Source organism: Narcine bancroftii, chromosome 2 (genome assembly GCF_036971445.1).
Source record: "Narcine bancroftii isolate sNarBan1 chromosome 2, sNarBan1.hap1, whole genome shotgun sequence".
Taxonomy (NCBI): domain Eukaryota; kingdom Metazoa; phylum Chordata; class Chondrichthyes; order Torpediniformes; family Narcinidae; genus Narcine; species Narcine bancroftii.
This window is the reverse complement of record NC_091470.1, coordinates 95,819,578-95,844,013: the sequence shown is the minus strand read 5'-3', so window position 1 is coordinate 95,844,013 and position 24,436 is coordinate 95,819,578. Positions and strand designations below refer to the sequence as shown.

General features: G+C 45.6%; 1 protein-coding gene across 3 annotated transcripts in view; it reads left to right on the top strand.

Annotated features, from left to right (window-relative positions):
- Window positions 1-24,436, top strand: part of LOC138753924 (AT-rich interactive domain-containing protein 5A-like) — a 59,785-nt gene that overhangs the window by 2,439 nt on the left and 32,910 nt on the right. The window contains exon 1 of one of the 3 annotated variants that reach the window (XM_069917486.1): window positions 18,913-19,000. The exons of 1 other annotated variant lie outside the window; for it this stretch is intronic. The gene's annotated coding sequence lies outside the window, so the exon portion shown is untranslated. Of the gene's footprint in view, window positions 1-18,912; window positions 19,011-24,436 lie in introns of those variants that run through there. One more of the 3 variants, XM_069917487.1, reaches the window with a different exon arrangement.

The window sequence follows — 24,436 nt, the reverse complement described above, 5'->3', positions numbered from 1 at the left end:
CCCACTCCAACCTGGTCCAGCCTCCCCTCTGGTTCTTCCCCACCAGAGGTGGCCCCCGACTAATCTATATTTTGAGCTATCCACACACACACACACACACACACACACACACACACACACACACACACACACATACACACACACACACACACACACACACACACACACAAACTAACTTCCCTCCCTCAGTACTGCCTCTCATAAAGTGCGACCTTCCCTCAGCACTGCCCCTCCCTCAGCACTGCCCCTCCCTCAGTGAGACCCTCCCTCAGTGCTGCCCTTTTTTGATGCTTTTTGGCAGTAAGTGAATGCTGCCTCTCTTATTCTTAATCCAAAAGTTGCAAGAACTATATTAATCTGCAATTCTGGCTATTTACACAAAACGTTACCAGTTGAAATGTGATTATCTTTGTTGAAACTGTCAAACAGAGTGGTGGTGGGGGGGGGGGGCAACCGTTCCTGCAGACCCCTTCTCCAGGGAGACACAGGCCCACAGGTGTACTCAGAAGAGGGGCAGGCAGTTAGCCCGAGCTGAACCTTTGACTGTCTGCTGCCAGCCCAGTACCAGATCGATGAGGTCAACCCTCAATCGACTTTTCCTCCTCTGTTGACAAGCAATCCCTTCAAGTATGTGAGCACAATCTCAACCAAGCCACTGAGTGACAGATGGCTGGTGAATCCGTGAATCGACTCAACTCGAGTCTAGACCCACCGCCTTCACATTTAGCAGGCACTTTATGGTTTCCCCTCCATTTTCACACTCGCTGTAATGGCCGGTGCCTTTGTGCATTTTCCAACCATGATAGTATCATGACTCCATTCTCATCTTCCAGTGATGCAAAAGATTCCTGGCCACTGGGGTTGTTGAAGTTGCTGGCCCAGCACGACTCCTGTAGGGCCCAGATCCTTTGGAAGATGGCTCTGGCATATTTATGAAAACAAACAAACTAGACCACTGTATAAAACATTAGCTCACAACAGGAGAGGGCAAGTCTCATGTTGATTGAGTCAAGCTAACTCAATCCTTCTCAGAACACACCCTCCCATATCCCCCACATCGAGACGAGAGTCTGAGATGTGAGTCCTTTATCTGGATGGTGAGATAGCAGAGTGATGAACAGAAATCCCCGGATGCTTTGTGAACTGGGTCCCTGACAATCCGCCATAGCCTCCCGAACTCCTCGAAGGTGAGGCTGAGGTTCCAAGGCCTTTGCGATGTTTCTGATGAACTGGTGGTGGAGTCACTGATGTTTAACTTTTAATGAGCAAATTAGATGAAAGACAATAGTTCCGTGGTGGTGTACGTCCACCTTGGCAAACTGCCAGCTAATTGCTGGATTTGCATAGTTGGAGACAGCAGAACTTTACTTACAAGCAGCAGACTTTTTCTGATTAAGACGTCTGCCCAAGTACTCCCACATCACACACACAAAACCTCCTTTCCATTCAAACCCCATTTCAGCCATTTAAATCATTTATTTTCCCCTGACAGTTTCCCCCACCCTCAGAACTAGCCCTCCCACAGGGTTACCCTCCCTCAGTACTGCCCCTCTCACTACAATGTATTCCTGTAGTCACTAAGAACTCATCTTGAAATATTGGATTATGATACATTGGCAGGTAGAGAAACCAATTATTTCTGGAAGGAGCTGAGTGGAAGGAGTTTCAGGAGTGACAATTGGAGACAATTCTCCAAATAATACGTTGAGACAAAATTTCACCTTTTCTCAGACAGACTTCAAACGAAAGTGAAAAACCAAAAGTCTCACTTAATGCCGAGACCGAACCATCTCAAGACATTGAAACTTAAATTGACTTCAATGCCAATTTCTCACCTTTGCAGAGGATTGGAACTCAAAGAACGGTTCAGTTCTGGCCAAGGCTGTTCATGAGGACATAATCGCCTAAGATCAAATCTTCTAAACTAGGTGACTTCGTGAGTCATTGCTTAAAAGCACAGCTGGTGCACTAGTGAGAAGCAGGCAGAGATAATGGATTTTGAAACCCCCTGAAGGTAATATTATATTAAGATTCTAAATTGGACTGTTTTGAGGCAGAACTCAATAATCCAATGGGAATAAACACCAACCAGATTTTAACCTGATGTAGAAAGCTACCTTGGATCACAGTTAAATTGAAGAGATACTACTGCATGAGAAAGTTGTACAGATGCCCTTGACATTCTCTCTGTTGGTGCTTCTGGAGGTTTAAAGTGCTGTAATTTGTATGCCAAATCCTCAGAAGCATTAGCCAATGACATGCAGTCTGTTGGGATTGTGAAACATATTAGTACCACAAAATAGAAGAGCAGAAAGAGGCTATTCAGCCCATCCAGGGGTCAGCAGCGGAGAGGGTCAAAACCTTCAAATTCCTGGGTGTAAACATCTCTGAGGATCTGTCCTGGAGCTGCCATGTTGAAACTATCACAAAGAAGGCTCGCCAGCGGCTATACTTTGTGAAGCATTTGAGGAGATTTGGTTTGTGACCAAAGTCTCTCAAATACCTCTACAGGTGGACCATGGAGAGCATTCAGGCTGGTTGCATCACTGCCTGGTATGGAGGTTCCAATGGTCAGAGGGGATATGGATGTAGTTACAGGGTTATGGGGATATGCATGGGGTTATGGTGATACGAATGGGGTTATGGGGAGATAGATGGGGCTATTGGGATTTGGATGGGGTTATGGGGATATGTATGGGGTTATGGGGATTTAAATGGAGTTAAGAGTATATGGATGGTGTTATGTATGTTGATTTGGATGGGATTATGGGGTAACGGATGTGGTTATGTGGAAATGGACAGTTTTGTGGGAATTTGGATGGAGTTAAGAGGATATGGACGGGGCTATAGGGATGTGGATGGGGTTATGGGGATAAGGATGGGGTTAGGGTACTCTGTGATTAGTAAAGGATTGCTTAAGGTAGTATGTGAGAGGGAAAGGAAGGTTTTAATCATACCTAATTAACTCATTATGTGCAGAGCTTAATAGCTCCAGGGGAAGTGGGCCAATGACAATTTTTCTCAAGCAAAATATTTCAGGAACAATTAGGTCAAGAACAGTGGTTCTCAACCTTCCCATCACATACTACCTTAAGCAATTCTTTACTAATCACAGAGCATCGATGGTACAGGGATAGCTTAAGGTGGTAGGTGAGTGGAAAGAAGATGATCTACATTAAAATAGTGCCACCCTTATCGAGGATGGAGTGTATGGGGACAAGTGCGACCAAAATCCTTCCAATGGTTCCTGTGGACACTGCATGTTCACATGCTAAGGACACTCTGACACGAACTTACCCACCAGAAGGAGGCCAATTCATTATAGTGGGGGAGACCTGAGCTGCTCATTTTCAGAACCCATAGATGGACAATTTTGCCAGGCATGAGAGTAAGGCAACCAGGCCATCTCCCTCACTTCCTGCTCACTTCTGTCATGACTGACGTCCACTGACATCCGTGAGGACAGATGCATGGTCCTTCTTCCTGATCTTGAAACCATGGTGGACATCTCTGCCTCACCTGGCCCACAACCACTTCAAATTTTAGTGGTTTCCTTCTCCACAGAAACTTCCATAGTTATCCCTTTTCTTTATTTCTTACGATTAAATCTTTTTTTCCACCCACATACCACCTTAAACAATGTCTTTCTAATAACAGAGCACTGATGGCACAGGGATTACTTAAAGTGGTATGTGAGTGGAAAGAAAAAGGTTGAAAACCACTGGTCTAGATGTATAATTGTCTTGTGTTTCATGTTTTGAATTTGCTTGGTTATACCTCACTTTATTCGCGTTATGAAAATTTGCTTTTACAAAGTAACTTATGTTCACTATCCGAAAGAAATTTGAATGGGTTTTCAGAATCTGAACCAGAATTTATTGTCATAAACAAATCTTCAATAGTAGAGAATGGGCCCTTTGCCTATTTAAGGTTAAATGTTCCATTATTGTCATGTAATACTACATTTAGAATGTAGCATACATGAAATTCTTTAACTTTGTCGACCATAAGGAAGACAGAGAGTCACAACTTTGTCCAGAGCTCTCACAGAAATGACTCCCTAGTGTGGAATGAACTCACAACCCCTGGTTTATAAGACCAGTGCTCTAACCACTGAGCTATCAGAGCCTTCCTAGAGCTATCAGAGCACTCTAGTTTTGTAAAGCAGGGTATATATTATCTGCATTTGTGTTATTAAAGTGTTCATCAAAAAAAAATCACAGGACTGAGTTCAGACCACCTCCCTGTCCTGAGATGGGTAGGGGGATGTTGGTAGGATTGGGAAAGGAGGTTCAGGATATTGGACCCATGCTCTGTGTTGCAGAGATTTGGATTGGTTGCAGGAATGTGAAGAAGAAGACTCTGACATGGCTAGTAGAGCTGCTGCCTCAAGCTCCAGGATCCCAGGTTTGATCCTGACCTTGGGCACTGTCTATGACCATGTGGACTGACCTGCTGCTCTGGTTTCCTCCCTCATCCCAAAGGCATGTCAATTGGTGGTTAATTGTCCACTATCAGTTACCTCTTGTGTATGGGCAAGGAGTGGAGTCGAGGGACAATGAGGGGAGAATAGTCAAGTTTATTGTCATCTGATTGTACAAGTACAACCTGACAAAACGGTGTTCTCCAGTCCTCGGTGCAAAGCGTGCAGAGACACAACCAGAAACAAAACACACACAGACAAACAGGACAAATAAATAAATAAATAATGTGAGAGTCTCGGGCGGTGAGTGTGAGCAGTTCCTTTGGTCGTTCTCACTGCCCATGGGAAGAAGCTGCTCCTCAGTCTGGTGGTACTGGCTCTGATACTCCTGGATCTCTTCCCCGATGGGAGCAGCTGAAAGATACTATGTGCAGGGTGGAAGGGGGTCCTCAATGATTTTGCATGCCCTCTTCAGACAACCATCCCAGAAGATCACTTCATTGAGTGGGAGGGAGACTCCAGAGAATCCTCTCTGCCACTCTTATAGTCCTGTGGATTGACCTCTGATCCATTTCTCTGAAGCCGACCAGGATGCTATTGACAGAGCCCCTGTAGAAGGTTGACATATGGTGGTTGGCAGTCTTGCCTGCTTCAGTCTTCTCAGGAAGTGCAGTCACTTTTGTGCCCTCCTGACAAGTGAGGAGATTTTGTGTGTCCAGGATAGGTCACTAGTTAAATGAACTCCAAGGAACTTGGTGCTCTCCTCTGCAGAGTTATTGACGTGAAGCTGAGGGTGGATACTCCTGGTCCTCCTGACGTCCAGGACTCAATTTAAAATGGGATTCAGTTACATTTTGTGAGATGTTGGCTAAAGGACCTGTTTCTTTGCTGTATGGGTCCATGACTGTGAGGAAGGAATGTAAGTGGCCAATAGGTGTGTTGGGAAACAGGTTTCTGGCTGATGTGGCATCAATATCTCAGGTCATTTCTGCATGGTGTGGCTCACTGTGTGACTGAAACAGAAACTTCATGTCAGAGAAGCCTGAGTCTCTCCTGACAATAAGCAGCTGGTGCTCCATGTGCTCTGCACACCAAGTGCCTGGATGTCTCCGCTGCCAGAGCTGAGTGCTGAACACCATTCGCTGGCTCACCTCTGCTCCCAGAACTGGGTGCTGTGCGCCAACCGCTTGGGCATCTCCGCTGCCTGAACTGGGTGTTGGTGCTTTGCTTGCAAGAATAGTTTCTGAGAAGCTGAAACAAACAGTTCCTGTCATCTGAAGACAAGTCACAAAGCAAGCAGATCTATTTCAGGCAGCAGAAGCACCTGGGCCACGGCAGGTAAATCCATCATTGGTGGAGGGACTCTCAAATCTGCGGCTGGGGAGGGAGCTGGTCCTGAGTGAGAGCTGAAGGAGGATGAAGACATACTAGGTCAGTGGCAGAGGAGGTGGTGAGGAGTCATTGGTATGACCAGCAGACTCTGTGACCTCAGGCCTAGCAAGGAGAACTAGGGGAACAAGAAAGTCTACGGCTGCTGTGATTATAGTTTAAATGCACAAAAGTACTGGAGGAATTCAGCAGGTTCCACCGTGTTCAAAGCAGACAAATAACGCTTGGGGCAAATACACTTTTTCCTTTTATTTGCCCCTGTGCCTCACAGTTTTAAATTTGTAATCAAATGATTCACATGTGATTAAAGTCCACATTCCAGATTTTATTCAGTGTTATTTGCACACATTTTGCACACATTTTGCAATATCAGAACATTGATATGATAGAAGAGTTTGGCTTTATATGTAAGCCTTTTATAAATATCAGTCCATTAGGATTTAGAGTTCAATTGGCAGGTGAACTATACGGATTGTGTAAATTTGCTTTGACAATGTATTGTTATTTTCTAATTTCCTGGATTACTTTCATGAATGAAATTAATCACTGCTTATTAATATAATGAGATGGTTAGAATTCTTGCTATATTTTCAAAGTGAAATATTTTATTGTAAACGTAGTGTATGAATGTGCTCTATCCATTATGCTACACTTCACTTTCACTGACTGTTCTTTTGATGTTTTTGGTTTGACCATGTAACAGCACTTTTTATACATAATCCCCTCATTTTAGGGCACCATAATGTTTGGGACATATGTCTTCACAGAAGTTTATGATTGCTCAGGTATGTTTAATTGGTGCAGGGATAAGAGAGCTGGGCTTGCTTTGGAGTCTGTAGTTGCCATTTTTTAACTTGAGGACCAGAGTTGTGCCCAATGAAAGTCAAAGAAGCCAGAATGAGGCTGAAAAACATGAATAAAACAGTAAGAGACATTGCCCAACCTTAGGATGACCAAAATCAACTGTTTGGAACATTATGAAGAAGAAAGAACGTACTGGTGAGCTCATTGATCGCAAAGGGCCAGGCAAGCCAAAGAAGACCTTCGCTGCTCATGACAGAAGAATTCTCATCATAATGAAAAAAAAAATTCCCAAACGCCTGTCCGACAGGTCAGAAACACTCTTCAGGAGGCAGAGTGGATGTGTCGATGACGACTATCCGAGAAGACTTCATGAACAGAAATACAGAGGCTACACAGCAAGATGCAAACCACTAGTTAACCACAGAAACAGGGCGGCTAGATTACAGCCTGCCAGGAATTATTTAAAAGAGTCTGCAGAAATTGTTGTGGACAGATGAGACCTGTATCAGAGTGATGGCATAAGCATACGGCCTCATCTGTGAAATGTGGTGCTGGGGGTGTTATGCCCGGGGCATGTACGGCTGCTGCAGGTACTAATGCACTAATCTTCATTGATGATGTAACTGCTGGTGGCCGTAGCAACATGAATTCTGGGATGCACAGAAACATCTTCTCAAGTTCGAGCAAATGCCTCCAAACTCATTGGGCGGTGATTCATCCTGCAGCAAGACAACGATCCCAGACACACAACAAAGGAGTTTTTCAAAGCTAAAAACAGGAACCTTCTCGAATTGCCAAATCGATCACCCAATCTAAATCCAATTGAACATGCTTTCCATATGCTGAAGAGAAAACTTAAGGAGACAAGCCCCCGAAACAAGCAGGAGCTGAAGATGGTTACAGTAGAGCATCACCAGAGAAGCTACTCAGCACCTGGTGATATCAGTGAATCACACACTCAAACAGTCACTGCATGCAAGGGATAGGCAACAAAGGATTGAACATGACCACTTTAATATACAGACCATGTCTATGACCCAAGTAACCCTGGCGTCCTGAAATAAAGGAACTATGTATAAAAAGTGCTGTAATTTCTACATGGTCAAACCAAAATGTGTGGAATATGCAATTTAATCACATGTGAATTGTTTGAATACAAATTTAAAACTGTGGAGCTCAGGAGCAATAAAGGAAAAAAGTGCCTTTGTCCCAAACATTATGGAGGGCGCTGTACATCACCACGTTTCGGGCCTGAGCCCTTCGTCAAGATATTCCACAGATACGTTTACAAATTCCACAGATTCACTGCCCTCTGGCTGAAAAAAATTCTGTGTATTCCTTCTATTAAGAGTCAGAGGTTTTTACTGCACAACTCCTCCATGCTGACCAAATTGTCTCTCTGAGCTGGTCCCATTTGCCTCTGTCTCTCTAAACACTTCCCATCCATGAACCTATCTAAATTTCCTTTAAACGTTGTCATTGTACCTTCTTCTGGCAGCTCATTCCACAGCTCATTCACCCTCTGTGTGAAATTATCCCTCAGGTCCCCTTTAAATCTTTTCTCTTTCACCTCAAATATATGCCCTTTAGTTTTAATCTCTCCTGTCCAGGGAAATAGTCTGTGACCATTCACCTAAAATGTGCCCCTCAAAAAGCTTGTCCTCAGCCTCCTGTCCTCTGGGGGAAAATGCAATGTATTCAGCCTCTTGGTAACGCATCCTTCTGGGTCTTTTCTGACTCATTTCCATCTTAATGACATCTTTCCTATTGCACACCGATGGAGAAGGTACAACAAGGGAATTCAAGGCAGGCAGAGCTGCACACAACACACCATCTGCGGTCTCACCAATGTCTTGTGGGGGTACAAACATTTATCCTGCCCTTTATCTTTGACAACAAGACCATAAGGTATAGGTGCCCTGGCTAATTAGGAACCTATCAATCTCTGTTAAATACACCCAATGACCTGGCCTCTCCAACCGCCCTTGGCAACAAATTCCACAGATTCACTGCCCTCTGGCTGAAAAAAATTCCTCCACATTTCTGTCTTAGGAGGATACCCTTCAATTCTGAGGCTAATCCCTCTTGTCCTAGACTCTACCACATTGGAAAACAACCTTTCTACATCTACTCTGTCTATGCCTTGCAATATTCAAAATGTTTCAGTGAGATCTCCCCTTCTTCTCCTAAATTCTAATTAGTACAGGGCAAGAGCTGTCAAATGATAGCCCTTTCTTTCCTGGAATCATCCTTGTGAACCTCTTTTGAAGCCTCTACAACGTCAGGACATTTTCTTTTCTTAAGCAAGGAGCCCAAAACTCCTCATAATACTCCGTGAGGTCTCACCAGTCCCTTAAAAATCCTCAACATCACATCCCTGCTCTTATATTTTATTCCCCTTAAAATAAATGCCAGCATTGCATTCGCCTTCTTCAGCCTGCAAGTTCATCTTCAGGCCATCCCGCACAAGGACTCCCAGCTTCCTTTGCATCTGCGTATTTTCAATTTTCTCCCCATTTAAAAAATAGTCTGCCCGTTTATTTTTCCTACCAATGTGCATGTCCGTACACTTTCCAACATTAGGGAGGATGCCCACTCGTGAAGGTATTGCTTGCACTGGTAAAACCTGAAAAAATAGCTCTATAATTAGAGGGATTTCAGGTACACCAGGCAGGCTGGAAATGAAGGTTGGTGATGGTAATTTGTGGCATGTGGTAGATTCATAAAGTTCGAGGTTAGCTCAGAGTGCTGACTGAGGAGGGTGGAATAGCTCAATGAGTACTTTCACTCTTGGTCGTGTAATATATCACCTCTCGGTGTAAAACTAGGGGGAATCCCCCACCCCAATACTGGCAGCTATTCAATATCATTCAGAGTAATGTGAGGTGTGCTGTGATGTAGGTGTACATGTATACCCCTATAACTTTCTCTCTCTCTCTCTGCACAGACAGACATCAAATCAGCTGAAAACGTCTCTGAGTTGCCTCCTCTCCTCTCTCCTCTCTCTCTCACTCTACTTTCTCTCTCTCTTCCCCTCTCCCTCCACCTGTCTTTCTCTCTATCTCCTCCCTGTCCACCCCATCCCCTTTTTGAGGTCAACCTTTCCCCCAGCAAGATATTTGAAATCTTTTCTCACTCTACTTCCAAAATGAATATAAACCTTGGTTTTTAAGTGAATTGAGAGTACTGACGTCTGGTTAAATGTTGAAATAATGAGTGACGGTTTTAATCAGAATTTGATGATGGCCATTCTGCAGATGAATAGAAAAATTAGAGATCACACTGAGATTCTGCTTAAATCAGTTTAATGACAAGGAACTGAATTGAAATAGTTCCTGTTTTTAAAAATAACCAAACTTTACAGCAATTTCAGAAAATTTCTCAGGTGGAAATGATGCTATCCATTCCCCATTCTGTTGAATTTTAACTTCAGATATTAGTCACAGCAGCTTGAAGTGAAAAGTTGTCAGCAGGATGAATAACAGTGCAATTTCCAGTCCTCTTGGAACCAACATAACCTGCGAAGATCATAAATACTAACCTGAATAGCTCCCTTTATTCCATCCTCTCCATCACCATCCCATTCACTGCCCTCTCTCTCAGATATGGGGTATATCTGCACCCCTCTCTGATATTGGTTATATTCCCCGTTCTTCTCAATATCAGTTATATTCCCCACCCTTTCTGATATCGGTTATATTCCCCATTCCCCCCGATATCGGTTATATTCCCCATCCCCCTCAATATCAGTTATATTCCCAACCATCTCTGATATCGGTTATATTCCCCACCCTCCCCAATTTCAGTTATATTCCCCACCATCTCCGATATCAGTTAAATTCCCCACCATTTCCGATACCGCTTATAGTCCCCACCCTATTTGATATCGGTTATATTCCACACCCTCTCTGATATCGATTATATTCACCACCCAACCCAATATCAGATATATTCCCCACATTTTCCCATAACGGTTATATTCCCCACGCTCCCCAATATTGGTTACATTCCCCACCATCTCTGATATCGGTTATATTCCCCACCCTCCCCAATATCAGTTATATTGCCCACCATCTCTGATATTGGTTAAAGTTCCCACCCTCTCTGATATCAATTACATTCCCCACCCTCTCTGATATTGGTTATATTCCCTACCCTCTCTGATATTGGGTATATTCCCCACCCTCCCCAATATTGGTTATATTCCCCACCCTCTCTGATATTGGGGATATTCCCCACCCTCCCCAATATCAGTTATATTCCCCACCATCTCTGATATCGGTTATATTCTGCACCATCTCTGATATTGATTATATTCCCCACCCTCCCCAATATCAGTTATATTTGCCATCCTCTCTGATATTGGTTATGTTCCCCACCATCTCTGATATCGGTTATATTCCCCACCCTCCCCGATATCGGTTATAATCCCCACCCTCTCTGATATTGGGTATATTCCCCACCCTCCCCAATATCGGTTATATTCCCACTATCCCCAATATCGGTTATATTCCCCACCCTCCCCAATATCAGTTATATTTCCCATCCTCTCTGATATTGGTTATATTCCCCACCCTCCCCAATATCAGTTATATTGCCCACCATCTCTGATATTGGTTAAAGTTCCCACCCTCTCTGATATCAATTACATTCCCCACCCTCTCTGATATTGGTTATATTCCCTACCCTCTCTGATATTGGGTATATTCCCCACCCTCCCCAATATTGGTTATATTCCCCACCCTCTCTGATATTGGGTATATTCCCCACCCTCCCCAATATCAGTTATATTCCCCACTATCTCCAATATCGGTTATATTCCCCACCCTCTCTGATATTGGGTATATTCCCCACCCTCCCCAATATCAGTTATATTTCCCATCCTCTCTGATATTGGTTATATTCACCAACCTCCCCAATATCAGTTATATTTCCCATCCTGTCTGATATTGGTTATATTCCCCACCCTCCCCAATATCAGTTATATTCCCCACCATCTCTGATATCGGTTATATTCTGCACCATCTCTGATATTGGTTATATTCCCCACCCTCTCTGATATTGGGTATATTCCCCACCCTCCCCAATATCAGTTATATTCCCCACTATCCCCAATATCAGTTATATTCCCCACCCTCTCTGATATTGGGTATATTCCCCACCCTCCCCAATATCAGTTATATTCCCCACCTTCTCTGATATCGGTTATATTTCCCATCCTTTCTGATATCGGTTATATTCCCCACCCTCACCCATATCAGTTATATTCCTCACCCTCCCCAATTTCAGTTATATTCCCCACCATCTCCGATATCAGTTAAATTCCCCACCATTTCCGATACCGGATATATTCCACATGCATTCTGATATCAGTTATAGTCCCCACCCTATTTGATATCGGTTATATTCCCCACCCACCTCAATATCAGTTATATTCTCCACCATGGTCCATATCGGTTATATTCCCCACCCTCTCCAATATTGGTTACATTCCCCACCATCTCTGATATTGGGTATATTCCCCACCCTCCCCAATATCAGTTATAATCCCCACTATCCCCAATATCAGTTATATTCCCCACTATCCCCAATATCAGTTATATTCCCCACCCTCTCTGATATTGGGTATATTCCTCACCCTATCCAATATTGGTTACATTCCCCACCATCTCTGATATTGGGTATATTCCCCACCCTCCCCAATATCAGTTATATCCCTCATCCTACCCAATATCAGTTATATTCCCCACCCTCTCTGATATCGGTATTATTTCCCACCATCTCAGATCAGTTATATTCCCCACCATCTCCAATATCAGTTATATTCCCCAACCTACTGAATATTGGTTATATTCCCCACTATCCCCAATATTGGTTATATTCCCCACCCTCTCTGATATTGGGTATATTCACCACCATCCCCAATATCAGTTATATTCCCCACCCTCCCCAATATCAGTTATATTCACCACCATCTCTGATATCAGTTATATTCCCCACCCTCCCCAATATCGGTTATATTCCCACTATCCCCAATATCGGTTATATTCCCCACCCTCCCCAATATCAGTTATATTTCCCATCCTCTCTGATATTGGTTATATTCCCCACCCTCCCCAATATCAGTTATATTCCCCACCATCTCTGATATTGGTTATATTCTGCACCCTTTCTGATATCGATTATATTCCCCACCCTCCCCAATATCAGTTATATTTTGCATCCTCTCTGATATTGGTTATGTTCCCCACCCTCCCCAATATCAGTTATATTGCCCACCATCTCTGATATCGGTTAAAGTTACCACCCTTTCTCATATCAATTATACTCCCCACCCTCTCTGATATTGGTTATATTCCCCACCCTCTCTGATATTGGGTATATTCCCCACCCTCTCCAATATCAGTTATATTCCTCATCCTACCCAATATCGGTTATATTCCCCACCCTCTCTGATATCGGTAATATTTCCCACCATCTCAGATATTAGTTATATTCCCCACCATCTCCAATATCAGTTATATTCCCCACCCTCCCCATTATCGGTTATATTCCCCACCATCTCTGATATTGGTTAAAGTCCCCACCCTGTCTGATATCGGTTATATTCTGCACCCTCTCTGATTACGATTATATTCCCCACCCTCCCCAATATCGGTTATATTCCCCACCATCTCCAATATCAGTTATATTCCCCACCCTCCACAATATCGGTTATATTTCCCACCCTCTCAGATATCGGTTATATTCCCCACCATCTCCAATATTGGTATATTCCCCACCCTACCGAATATCAGTTATATTCCCCACCATCTCGTTATCAGTTATATTCTGCACCCTCTCTGATGTTGGTTATATTCCCCAAACAAATCTTTACCTTATGGAAGGCATTTGCTAGCCACAAATAATTTGAAAAGTCTTTTTGTTACAAACGGATAACTAAAATCAGTTCTAGGTAAATAGTCTTGATACAAAATAATACAGGAGGGACTGTTTTTAGAAATGTAACCGTCCAGTGAGTGAGGTGGCCTGAGCTAAGCTCTGCTGCAGGAGGTAGACCTCAGACTCTCGTACGTGTACAAACGTGAGTATTGATTGACATGTAGCTTTTGGACCGTCGAGCCAGATTTGACAAGTGGGACCTAGACCCCACTGCTGATTCACAGGTGAACATGGTCCTTCTGCGAGCCTTGATTGACAGGTGGACCCAGGACTAAGGCGAACCCATATTTTCAAGTGGTGGCATTGGTTTACCAGTGGTTGTGACTGGGCCTCTTACCTTCTGGGTCCCCAGTCTTCAGCCTAGTCAGCCTAATGGTTGATGCGCCACTGACTAGGGGAAGGCTCTCTACCCAAAAACAAAGTACCACAGATGCTGGAAAACTGAGATAAAAAGGGAATAGCCAAGTTGTCAGACTGAAACTGTGAAGAGACAAGAAAGTTATTGTTTCAGGTTGATGATCATTTAGCAGGATGGAACAAAGTTTTAAGTTGCAGAGAGAGAAGGATGGCAAAGAATGGGGTATGATTGTGGAGTCCAGGGAGACTGAATGCCTGGCAGTGAATGACCAGAGGAGGTGTAGAAGGAGGAGAAGAATGAGATCTGATGTAACAGGAAAGCAGTGAATTATAGAAACCTGTAGTCCTGGAATTGTAATGTAACACGCCTTTTGGGCCACAATACATATGCTGTACCTATCTACACTAATCCCACTTGCCTGCATTAATTCCATACTCCTCTATTCCCAGCTCATTCAATCCGAATAATTATGAGGTGATGTATTTTGGAAGACAAACCAGTGGCTGAGTACAGGGTTAATGGTCAGATACTTTATGGTGTGGAGGAACAGAGGGACCATGGGGTCCATACATCCCTTAAGGTCGTCGTGCAGGTTGATAAGATTGTTAAGAAGTCCAATGGGATGCTGGGCTTCATTAGTTGGGGGTTTAAGTTCAAGAGTGGAGAGGCCATGTTGCAACTCTGGTGAGACCAGTTAGAATATTGTTTTCAGTTCTGGTGGCCTCATTGTAGGAAGGATGTGGAAGCTATGGAGAAGGTGCAGAAGATATTTACCAGGATGTTTCCTGGTTTGGAAAATATCTTATGATACAAGGTTAGCAGAGCCTGGAAGAAGGATGAAAGGAGACTTAATAGAGGTCTACAGGATTATGAGAAGCAGAGATAAGGAAGACAGACAGTGCCTTTTTCCAAGGATGCGAGTAGCAAACACCAGAAAACATCTGTACAAAATGAAGGGGGGGAAAGTTTAGGTGAGAGATCAGGGGGAAGTTTTTCTAAACACAGACAGTTCTGGGTGCCTGGAATGCCTTGGCAGGGATGGAGGTGAAGGCTGAAATATTAGGGGCATTTAAGAGACTTTTAGACAGGCACATGGATGGAAAAAAAATTGAGAATTAGGAGAAAGGAAGGGTTTAGATTTTTTTCTTGATAGGAATATATAGGTTGGCACACATTGAGGGTTAAAGGGCCTTTACTGGGCTGTAATATTCTATGTTCTATCTGTCCAGATGCTTCAAAAATGTTGTTGCTGTTCCTGCCTCCATACCCTGATAATCTGGTAGCTTGTTCCAGACACTGACTCTCTCTGCACAAAAGGTTTATCCACTTTAAACTTTCTCCCTCTTGGCTTAAGTCTCAGGATTCTTAGCTTTAGACACTCTCGCACTGGAAAGACTCTGACTGTTACCCTATCTATGCTACTGATTGCACAGGACAACAATGTTTTTCAAAAGGTTTGCTTCCTGAGAGGAAATTGAGGATTATGATAGACAACTTCAAGATGAACACAAAGATAATTTCAGATTTGATATATCACATAGGAAGTTGGAGAAACATTAAATTAACTTTTATTGCATTTAGCATTGTTATGTACTGAACCAGCAGCAATAGGAATTTACCAAGACGATGGCATCTTCAAAGCAATACATAACACTTCATAATTTATTTAAATTTAAATCTAACTTCACTCCATTATGTGTGGGGTTGTGGGGAGGGGGTGGCAAAACCAATACCAATACCATTACAGTTTAAACTTAATTCTGAAGAGTTGATTTTAAAGTTCAGTCTCAGAACACTTTGTGTTGAAACCCAAAGTCTTTACTTCTGTTCAAAAGCAATTTTGGACTAAGGTGATGCATCAGACTTCCCAAAACTCAAAAATTTATTGTAGAGTGGTTTTCAGAGAATTGTTTCTTCATACGAATAATTTTCCACAAATCCCCCTCTTTTGCATGGAGGTTTTGGTATCTGTGTTTCAAATGATGATTTCACACCCAGATAAGGGTGGAATGAAGTATCCATTTAAAAATAGTTATATTTGAAGTACATGATTAATTTTCCTTTCTTAATCAACAGTGACCATTTCAATAGACACAATGAGCCTGCCCTCTCTCTTTTAACGAGACAGTTGGAAGTGGCTAAATTCTTCAAAGCCACTTTTTCGGTGTTCCTCCTTTTCATAAGGAGAACACAAGCAGCTTTCCTTCTCCAAAGGGTTGTTACTGCCTTTCAATCCTGTATGACATATAGGATGGTGAAGCACCTTCTTCTCCTTTCAAAATGTCTCTGATTTCAGTACTATCTTCTCTCAAAATGTCTTTAATCATGTGGCATGACATAATTACTGTCTTTGATGTTTAAATTCCAAGGTTTATGAGCTAATGTGATTCTGAGTTGTCTGCACAGTTCAACCATCAAATGGCTTCCTTGAGTAGACAGCTATTTCTTCAGCACACATTAATTGTTCCAGCAATTGGATGAACAATAAATCACTGTTTACACAGCTTCCACCAAACAATGGCCTAACAGACATTTTGACTTTCAAAGTAGTCTCTCTCCAAGTGTAATTATGTCTCTGTAAGTGCACTTGTCCACCCTAAAACTAACTTTACTATATATATATATTTGGTGCCTGCCACATTGACCACCGCCAGTGGGCTGATATCGCCTCAAACCGTGCATCTTGGCGCCTCACAGTTTGGCGGGCAGCAACCTCCTTTGAAGAAGACCGCAGAGCCCACCTCACTGACAAAAGGCAAAGGAGGAAAAACCCAACACCCAACCCCAACCAACCAATTTTCCCCTGCAACCGCTGCAACCGTGTCTGCCTGTCCCGCATCGGACTTGTCAGCCACAAAGGAGCCTGCAGCTGACGTGGACATTTACCCCCTCCATAAATCTCCATAAATCTTCGTCCGCGAAGCCAAGCCAAAGAAGAAGAAGAATCTTTAGATACTATATATATATATATAAAACCACATAATAATACTGACACATTGCATTAGTTCAACTGACCTAAAAATGTTTTGCCACTGATTTTAATTTGTACTCAACATCTGATGCCTTTTGTGTCAACATTTAAGGATTTCTATTTAACTGATACCGCTTTTCCATGGTCACAATGCCCTGTTTGAAACCTTTCACCATGTTTGTCAGTGACTGCACCAAATTCAGCAGGGAAGACGTCCAAGTACAAATGCAAAAGATGACACGTTGCACTTTCTGGTTTTGTAGCTTGAATCAAGTTGTTAATCAACTGGATGTTATAAAATAAGGTATATCTAAAAAAATGCATGTGATAGGAAAATTCTAAGGTGATTTTCATGATCAGCAGCTCAAAATCCATAAAATACACCAAACATGTTCAACCACTTTTATTGTCCCGTGTAATTATATGCAGCTCCATCAGATAACGTCTCACTCAGCCTCCTTTGCTGCAATGGAAACAGCCCAGCCAATTGCATCTCTCCCAAGAATTCTCCCCAGCCCTGCAGGCCAGAGCTTAAGTTTGAAGGGGTTGAGGGTCTGACATTTTTGAATTAAGTTCTGATGTGTGAAGCTGGAACAGAGCCTGATCAGAGGAGATGCGCTCTTCCACAAGATGGAATAAAACACCAACAAAGAGCTGGCAGATGGGGAACTGAAGCAAATAGAGGCTGGAGATCTGGTTCTCTGATCAGATGCTGTAGGATCTGGAGACACCCTGGATCTCCACATCTTGTTGGATGGCCTCATGCTGGAGATCACCCTAGTAGACTCAGGTTCTCTGATTTGTCAATGACACCACAGTTACCAGCAGAATCACAAACGGCAATGAGTAAGTGTAAAGGAGAGAGATCGATCAGCTCGTTGAGTGGTGTCACAACAGAAACCCTGCACTCAAGTTTGCAAAACCAAGATGATTGTGGACTTCAGGGGAAAACGAACCAGTCGTCCTTGAGGGGTCAGCAGTAGAGAGGGTCAAAAATTCCAAGGATCTGTCCTGGAACCTCCATATCGATGCAATCAAGAAGAAGGCTCGCCAGCAGCTATACTTTGTGAGGAGTTTGAGGAGGTTCGGTATGTCACTGAAGGCTTTTGGAAACTTCTACAGGACCGTGGAGAGTAGTCTGGCTTGGTTGTGTCACTGCCTGGTATGGAGGCACAAACTCTCAAGACAAGAATAAACTCCTGAGGGTTGTTAACTGAGCCTGCAACATCACAGGCACTTCACTCCATCGAGGACACTGACATGAGGCGGTGTCTTAAAAAACGGCCTCGATCCTCAAAGACTCCACCACCCAGGCCTGGCCGGCTTCACTCTGCTACCATCGGGGTAAAGGTACAGGAGCCTGAAGACGAGCCCTCAACGGCACAAGGACAGCTTCTTGCCCACTGCCAGATTCCTGAATGATCAATGAACCACAGGCACGACCTGACTTTGACCTTTTTCTTTCTCTTGCATTATGTTTCCTATTTATTGTTGGAAGGTGGTTTATAGAAATGTTTGCCCTGTGACGCTGCAGCAAAGCAACGAATTTCGTGACATCTTCATGACCATAAATTCTGATGCCGAGTCCATGTGCTCTCTGTGTCCCCTGGACCCCACGGCTGGTTGGTTGGCCCGTGACTGGCATGACCCAAGGTAAGTGTTTGCTCCACAGAACCAGATCGGATCTCCTGTTGCAATTGAACTATCAGTCCGGCGAGGGACGGGGCTTGGCGGATTTTCCCCAGGAGGGCTCTAGGACCCGCAAGCCCCGGCAGGAAGCGTTTCGCCCGCCACATACTGTGTGTTTGCAGTGTTTTGTGTGTTTATTTCTGAATAAACGTCCGCCTGGTTCACGGAGCAGAGAACAAGCGCCTCGTTCCGATGTTGCAATGTTGCTTTGAAAGTCGGCGCGGTCCAACCTGGCCCCTGAAGCAAGCGGCCAATGGCATTAGAGACTTGTGATGTCATGCCGGGGGCTTGCCCAATCGGAGCAGGGGAGGGCGGGACCTGTGGCGATCGAGCGGCTCGCTGTCAGTGCTGCGCTCCGCCCGGGTGGATGGGAGCTGCGCCCCGGTCCCCCTCTCATGTGGTCGCTCTCCGGGAACTTTGGCAAGTAAGTGAAGGTAAAGGGCGGGAAAGTGGGGATCGGTCAGTGGAGCTGTAGGTGGGAGGGAGCGGCTGCGAGGCAGAGTGGGTGTGAGAGTGAGTGAGTGTGAGGCAGTGTTATATAGTGAGGCGGTGAGTGAGGAAGTGGGCGTGAGGCAGTGAGTGAGTGTGAAACACTGAGACAGTGAGTGTGTGAGGCAGTGAGTGAGCGTGAGGCAGTGAGTGAGGGTGAGGCAGTGAGTGAGGGTGAGGCAGTGAGTGAGGGTGAGGCAGTGAGTGAGGGTGAGGCAGTGAGTGAGGGTGAGGCAGTGAGTGAGCGTGAAGCAGTGAGTGAGGGTGAGGCAGTGAGTGAGGGTGAGGCAGTGAGTGAGCGTGAGGCAGTGAGTGAGCGTGAGGCAGTGAGTGAGGGTGAGGCAGTGAGTGAGCGTGAGGCTGTGAGTGAGCGTGAGGCAGTGAGTGAGGGTGAGGCAGTGAGTGAGGGTGAGGCAGTGAGTGAGGGTGAGGCAGTGAGTGAGGGTGAGGCAGTGAGTGAGGGTGAGGCAGTGAGTGAGGGTGAGGCAGTGAGTGAGGGTGAGGCAGTGAGTGAGGGTGAGGCAGTGAGTGAGGGTGAGGCAGTGAGTGAGGGTGAGGCAGTGAGTGAGGGTGAGGCAGTGAGTGAGGGTGAGGCAGTGAGTGAGCGTGAGGCAGTGAGTGAGGGTGAGGCAGTGAGTGAGGGTGAGGCAGTGAGTGAGGGTGAGGCAGTGAGTGAGGGTGAGGCAGTGAGTGAGGGTGAGGCCGTGAGTGTGGGTGAGGCCGTGAGTGTGGGTGAGGCCGTGAGTGTGCGCCTGAGGCCGTGAGTGTGCGCCTGAGGCCGTGAGTGTGCGCCTGAGGCCGTGAGTGTGCGCCTGAGGCCGTGAGTGTGCGCCTGAGGCCGTGAGTGTGCGCCTGAGGCCGTGAGTGTGCGCCTGAGGCCGTGAGTGTGCGCCTGAGGCCGTGAGTGTGCGCCTGAGGCACTGAAACAGTGAGTGAGCGTGCGGCGGCGAGCGGGCGGCGACGAGCGGGCGGCGGCGAGCGAGCGGGCGGCGGCGAGCGAGCCAGCCAGCGTGCGGCGGCGAGCGCGCGCGGGCGGCGGCGAGCGCGCGCGGGCGGCGGCGAGCGAGCGGGCGGCGGCGAGCGAGCGGGCGGCGGCGAGCGAGCCAGACAGCGTGCGGCGGCGGCGAGCGAGCGTGCGGCGGCGGCGCGCGAGCGAGTGTGTGGCGGTGAGTGTCAGCAGATCTTCCATGTGGAGACCCTTCATCAGGGCCGACCTGAAACGTGCACCTTGTGCTTCCACAGACGCTACTTGGTCCATCCCGGCCGTTGTTCCAGATCGCACCCTCCTCAGGTGTGTTTGAGTCCCATGAGCTGCTCTCCTGGGTGGCTGGCCCCGATGTTGGCTGGCGGGGTGGTGGGCTTGGCGAGCTGTCCCGGGGGAGGTGGAGAAAGGGAGCCCTTCCCCGTTGGGACAAGCAGCCATTCAGGGGTTGTTCACTTGGTCATCTCTTGGGAGATGACCAGCGAGTCCTGGTTTTGGCGTGACCCACCATGTTCAGAGTGAGAGTGGCTGTCTGGAGGAGACTTTGGGGGGGGCGGGGGGTTTGCTCATCATGAACCTGATAGGCCGAATGGCTTCCGACCCACATGAAGAATGTAAGGCAACTTCAGAGATTTCCAAACTGTTGGGTTTGGGGTAGATACTGGTCCCAGAGATGAAGGGAAGGAGTTTCGGGCTCATGTAAAGGACGGGATCCACAGATGGAAACCGCCGGGCGATGCGGGACAGGAAAGGTGCATTGAAGATCTTTGCCAAGTCGTGGGGGCTGCGGCGCTCAGAGGGGATGGTTTCGGCGGGCAAGGCAATGAGACTGGGCGCCCGCACAGCTCAGGGCCCCACTTTGGGGAATTTTTACTGCGACCATCATGTGTTTTTATTAGAAAATGTGGTAATTTTGCAACAATTGTATCGATTGAAAAGCTGTTTCGTATTTGCATGCAACAGAATCAGAATTTAGTGTCATAAAATGTCACGAAGTTCATTGTTTTGTGGCAGCATCACAGGGACAAACATTTCTATCAACCACATTTTAAAATAAATTTAAAAATAGTGCAAGAAAAAGTCCAAGTCAGGCAGTGTCTGTGGTTCATTGATCATTCAGGGATCTGATGGCAGCGGGGAAGAAGCTGTCCTTGTGCCGCTGGGTGCCCGTCTTCAGACTCCTGGACCTTTTCCCTGATGATAGCAGAGTGGAGAGGGCCTGGTCTGGGTGGTGAGCTCTTTGAGGATAGAGGCCTCTTGTAAATTTCTTCGATGGAGTGAACTCTGGGGCCCCTGATGCTTCAGGCCCAGATATCAACCTTCTGGAGTTTTTTCTTGTCCTGGGCGTTGGAACCAGAACGAGTGTTAGAGGGGGCATTAATGTGTGAGAGGGGGACATTGGTGTGTGTTAGAGGGGCATTAGTATGTTAGAGGGGGGCATTGGTGTGTGAGAGGGGGCATTAGTGTTTTAGAGGAGGGCATGGTGCAAAACTCATAAACTTGTTCTGAGGGTGCTGTTACCATTATCTGCCCTTTTGTTGAAAGTGATAGGAGTGCTGTCTTTATGGCTTTGCATTACCGAGAAGAACTGGGACTCCAGGCTACGAGGTCGTTTAGCACAACTCGTTTCCTTTGAGCAGCCTTTAAGGTCCTCTGGAGTCTGCCCCTTGCGTCCCGGAACTCGAGTCATGCTGATGTAAAGTCGTACATGTACTTCCGGTCTGCACCGGAAGAGAAGGACCCACAGTGCCATCTTTGCCGCAGCTGCGCGTAGCGAAAGGAGCCGGTTCACTGCCACAAATATGTACGCTGCCACAGCATCAAGCATCATTACCCTTTAGTGATGCTTTATGCTCACTAGTGATGCGGGGGGGGGGGGGCAGATCTAATGGCGATTGATGGCTGTGACCATATTGGGGGACACAGCACCTCACTTGGGGGGACAATGCCTTTGGATGTCCCCCCTTGGCCCTGACCTTGGCACCTCTGTACCAGGCAACCAGCCAGAATGCTCTCCATGGTAAATCTTTAGAAGTTTACGAGGATCTTTGGTGACGTAAGCCACCTCAGACACCTCACAAAATCTAGCCGCTGGTGAGCCTTCTTTGTGTTTGCATCAACGTGGAGGCTCCAGGACCGATCTTTGGAGATATTGACACCCAGGAATTTGAAGTTCTTGACCCTCTCCACTGCCGACCCCTCGACGAGGACTGGTCTAGAAGGAGGTTGAAACCACCCCATGGAAGTTCTGTCACATGACTTTCTGCTTGTTAGTGAATTCTGACCAGCAGTGAGTGGGGTGAAGTATTCCCTTGGATTTCAATTGCCCCTGAAGTATACCAGCATCTGCAGGGGCAGTGGGACTCTGTAGGCATCACCCTGAGCAGGGATTAGTGATGGGAGGGTAATGTCTAGAAGGTGGTCTTTCAGGATTATTTCCATCATTCTTCATTCCCCTCCCAATCCCCCTCAAAATGCTGAGGTCAGAGTTGGCATCCAACACTGAAGTTTCGATGGTATTGGTAAGAGGGTCTTGAGAGGTATGAAACAAAGGAGGTGAACATGATTAAATGGTGGGACAATTGTCAGGGGGTGAATGGCCTCCCCTGTGCAGCAGGTTAAGAGGATGAATGGTCTCCTGTGCAGTAGGAGCAAGGGGCTGAATGGCTTCCCTCTACAGCAGGCTGAAGGGGCTCCTGTGCAGCAGGGCTGAGGGGCTGAGTAGTCTCCAGTGCAGCAGGATCAAGGGGCTGAATGGCCTCCTTCCACGATCTGCACACACTTTAGGGTTGATTCAGAAAGGCTTTCCCCAGCACTCGTAACCCTCCCTTGCCGTTTGGGGTTCTTGGAGTCCTCATGTCCTTGGAGTTTCTCTCTCTGTGTCCTGCCGCTGGTGAGATCGGACTTGGCTCTGCACGCACTGCACCACATTCGCTGATCTGCGAAACCAGGATGGTGCCGGATAGCTCAGACAGCAGATTCAACTGTGGTAAACAAACTGGGAGAAAGGCAGTGATGACTGAGGTTTGTTGAGCTCTCTTTATTTTTAGATCTGCTGTGTCAGGAAAAGGGGACTGATTTTCGACAAATCCTTCACCTTCTGCAGGGGCGACACTGGAGAGTGCAAGTGAGCTGCATTTGGATCACGGAGAGCTGGGTACAGCTCGAGTTGCCTTTGTTAAAATAAAGAAGATTGGAGACAGTCAGAAGATTCAGTGGCTATTTCCTGGTCAGGGTTGACCTACACCAGGAGTGTCAAACTCAAATTCACAGAGGGCCAAAATTAAAAACTTGGACTAAGTCGTGGGCCAAACTAAATATTTATTGAAAATTTTCAACAACATCTGCATGTTTTCTCTTCTTTCAACATATGTAATGATAAACTTTTTCTTATTAAAATAAATGTTTAATAATAGTTTTGGTTAAACTCTTTCCAGAAGAAGCATTAACAAATGAGAAATAAAATATTCAATAAATAATATTTCTCTATAGCCTTTAAGCTCCTTTTAAATGTATTTTTTTTCACAAGCCAACAAGTCAAAAAAAATAACAACTTGCTTCAATGAAAATCCAATCTTTCAACTATGAACAGTCCAAAGTTAACCAAAGAAAATATGAATCCAAGCTTAGCTTGCTACACTGTGATTTGCTTTGATGCACCTGGGTCTAAACCAGATACTTGGCATCTCTTAGATGCAAGTTCATCAAACTCTGGGGTCAGAGTTTGCCTCCCACCTGTCTTGAAAGGTCCTGATTTCTGTCTTTCGTTTGGCCATTTTTCGTAAGGGGTTTATTACATGTGAGTTGGGCGACAGGTCGCAGATGCTAATGAACGTAAACAGAGGAGGTGGGGGCGATTAACGGGCTGACGAGCCGACGCCAACGCATTTGCAAAGCATTCTGGGATTTGTAGTATTAACTGTGCATGCGCTATAGTGGCGCGGCGGCCAGTGGGCCAGCTCTAATACATATTTGATATGATCTTGCAGGCAAATATAATATTACAGGCCAAATTTGGCCCACGGGCCTGAGTTTGACATGTGTGGTTGGCTGTTCTATCTATACCCCTCATAATTTTAAAAACCTCTCAAATCACCCCTCATTCTTCTACGCTCCAGGGAATAAAATCTTCACCTGTTTAACCTTTCCCTGTAACTCAGTTCCTGAAGACCTGGCAACTATTGATGTCGCGGGGGTGAGGGGTTGCAGACCACACTGGGTGACACCAAAATGACTGTCTCTAAAAGTTTTGTGCAGTGTTTCAGTAGAAATTTATTTTTTTATTAAAATATCCATGTCATTAGTTACAACAAATACATTTTCTTTAAGCCCAGTGGACATGTACCAACGTACCTACCAGGCTAAAACTCGATGCTCTTTTACTTTCTG